The 3249-nt window shown below is 38.8% G+C and overlaps 1 non-coding gene across 1 annotated transcript; it reads right to left on the reverse strand.

Annotated features, from left to right (window-relative positions):
- Positions 1 to 2725: 2725 nt before the first annotated feature.
- On the reverse strand, positions 2726 to 2830 carry LOC142167669 (small nucleolar RNA R71). Its single transcript, XR_012697758.1, has one exon. It is a non-coding gene; the product is annotated as a small nucleolar RNA R71 (small nucleolar RNA).
- Positions 2831 to 3249: the final 419 nt, after the last annotated feature.

Raw genomic sequence — 3249 nt, forward strand, 5'->3', positions numbered from 1 at the left:
GTAAGCCTGGACACTTCATTAAAGACTGCCCTCTTCATAAGCAGGATCATTACAAAACTAACACTGATAAGGCGGCTAAGAGGAACCAGGTCCCTGACAGAAAGTTAAAAAATAGAGATGCTGCTGACAATGTGGTGAAGCAAGCCTTGGCTGCCTGGGGAGATTTCTCCAATGAATCTGAAGGTGGAGATGACCAAGGAGATACATCTATGATGGTTGTTGACAATGGATCTTCAAAATATGAGACAATCTTTACACTCATGGCCAAATCAGATGATGATGAGGACAAGAAGGAAGATGAGGTAAGTTTTCTTGATGTTTAAAGAAATTTAAAAACTTACTTTAAGAAAAAATTGATGTCCTCAGCAAAAGTATTGATTGATGCCTATCATAGCCTCATTAATGAGAAAAAAATGCTTTAATTGAGGAAATTGGTGACATAGAACAAGAGAGGGATGATATAGTAGTTTTCATTGTAGAATTGAAGGAACAAATGGAAGAAGTAACTAGAGAAAATACCTTGTTGAAAAACCAAATGGAAAAAATGGATGGACACCCCTAAGGTTAAAGAAGTGGCTAGTAAGAAATTTAAAACAATTCTTGTTGTTGAGCTTGAAAGGGATAGACAACTTCAGGAGTATCTGAAAAGGGTTAAAAATGATCTTGATAAGTCACTTAAATATACCCTGTCCTCTGATGTGATAACGTCTATGTACAAGAGTAATGGTGGAAACATGCAAGGAATCGGGTTCCAAAAGGCTAAAACCTCATATAATGTGTGTGTGTGTGTGTGTGTGTGTGTGTGTGTGTGTGTGTGTGTGTGTGTGTATATATATATATATATATATATATATATATATATATATATATATATATATATATATATATATATATATCGCCTCATGTTTTACTCGTGTTTCATGGATTTTGGATGTAAAATGTGTTATTTTATATTAATTCAGGGTGTTTTTATGTGTAGGAATCATCCGAAAGCAATTGGGGGCGAAAGGTGCGAGATTAGAACCAAAACGGACGAAAAGGGAAAAGTTGGATTTCCAGCGCCACATGCAGCGCTCCACGCCACCTGTATCGCCAGTGGCAGAAAGTTTGATAAGCCAGCGCCAGGCCAGCATGGGGCACTGGGCTGGATGTTGGTGCCGGGAAAATTCTCCAAGTTTGCCCGGGACAAGGTTACTACGGCCCTAGACCTACCCAACGCGTATAAAAGCAATACTAAGCTTATTTTTGGAGGAGGGATGCCACTTTGAAGAGAGAATACACACGAGGAACATCCGGGAGCGAAGATATTTCAGTTTTTTTCATCTTTTCTTAGTATTTTCAATTATCCAACACTTAGGAAATTGTTTGCTATTATCATGAGTGGCCAAAACCCATAGTTCTGGGGTTGTGATTTAGCCATGGATATTGTTGTTTAATGTTGAATTAACCTTAATTACAATTTACCAATATATGGTTGTTTCTTTAATTCTGTGATTAATTGCTTAATTCTCTGGCCAACAGTTAGGTTCTATTTACTATCTATGTTATGCTTGGGAAAGCCATGTTTATATTAGAGAAGAATTGAAGAGAGCACGATCTTAACTCTGAAGGGGAGAGGATTTGTGGTTAGGATATGAATATTCCTAGTCACTGTGCTTAATTAATTATCAGAATCTTAATACGTTCTTAATAGATTGATTTCATAGGAATATAGGCATTAATCTATTTTGAATAGGCGAGTAGTACTTCGGGAGAAGGCTACGAGAGCAATTGTTCGATTAATTAGCAACCATAAGTGAATTGTATGAAAGGGAGAGTTAACTAAAACACAATAAGATTGGTGAATTGATCACAACCCTGGAATATTTGTCTCTACTGAATACACAACAACCATTTTGCTGCTTGATAATTTAGTTACTAATTATAATTATTGTTTAGTATAATCACACCTTTGAACTCGAATGGCTCAATTGAATAACAATCTTAGTGAATTTAGTGGGTAATTAACACAAGTCTCTGTGGATTCGACACTAGACTTATCATTTTATTACTTGTACGACCACGTATACTTGCGTGTGCGTTTGGGAGCAATAAGTTTTTGGCGTCGTTGCCGGGGACTTGAATATTGATTACTTTCTAGTTTTTGCTTTAATTGTTTATTTCGTCAAGTCTAACGTTACTTGATTGTTGCTCTACTCTTAGGAACCTTGATTGAATGCGAAGGGTCATAAGCCAGGACAGACTTCAAGGCTTTGACCCCGAACCAGAGAGAACATTTCATAGGAGGTTGAGGGAAGCAAGGGACAAAAATAATCTTCAAGCACTTGTTCAATTTCCTGTGAACATGGCAGAGGAGCAACATATGGTTGTTCAGGAGGTGGCGATGCCCAGCATTGCTAATGTCACCTCCAGCATTGTGAAACCCAGAATCACTGGGCACTTTGAGCTGAAATAGAGCATGAACCGGCGACTTCATGCGAATGGGCAATTTATGGGTCTTCCACATGAGAATCCACAACAGCATATCCTAAATTTCTTGGGTATTAGTGAAACTTAAATCACTAACGGAGTCACTCCAGACTATGTGAGGCTTGCACTTTTCCCGTTCTCTCTATTGGGCAAAGCAAAGCGATGGTTAAAGGCAGAACCAACTAATTCTATTACATCATAGAATGATCTGGCAATGAACTTTTTGGCAAGGTTATTCCCTTCAGGCAAAACTGCAAAGATCAGAAGTGAGATAGTCGCCTTCAAACAGAAAGCGGGGGAGTCTTTATACTCAGCTTGGGAGAGGTTCAAGGGGATGCTCAGAGACTGTCCTCATCACAATCAGACAAACGAAGTATTAGCTCACACTTTTATAGAAGGGCTATATCCTGAGACAAAGATTGTGGTAGATGCTGCAGCTGGAGGTCAAGTGTTGGAGAAAAGCTTTGATGAGATATATGCGTAATTGAACAAATTCTCCAAAAGCAAACCTGATTGGCAAGGAGATATGGGCAGACACACTGTGCAAATATCTACAGAGGTTCTCGAGTTAGATGTCGTCTCGGCATTATCAGTGCAGATTTCCACATTGACCAACCAAGTCAATCAGATGACCTTGGTTATTAACAAGCAACAAGCCCAGCCAGTGCAACAAGTTCAATTGTTTTGTGAAGTATGTGGAGAAGGTCATACGAGCGACTAATGCCCAGGTAATTCTGAGTCTGTCTATTTTTTGGGTAATGCAAATAGGGTCCAGACAAA

The sequence above is a fragment of the Nicotiana tabacum genome, chromosome 12 (assembly GCF_000715075.1).
Source record: "Nicotiana tabacum cultivar K326 chromosome 12, ASM71507v2, whole genome shotgun sequence".
Classification (NCBI taxonomy): Eukaryota; Viridiplantae; Streptophyta; class Magnoliopsida; order Solanales; family Solanaceae; genus Nicotiana; species Nicotiana tabacum.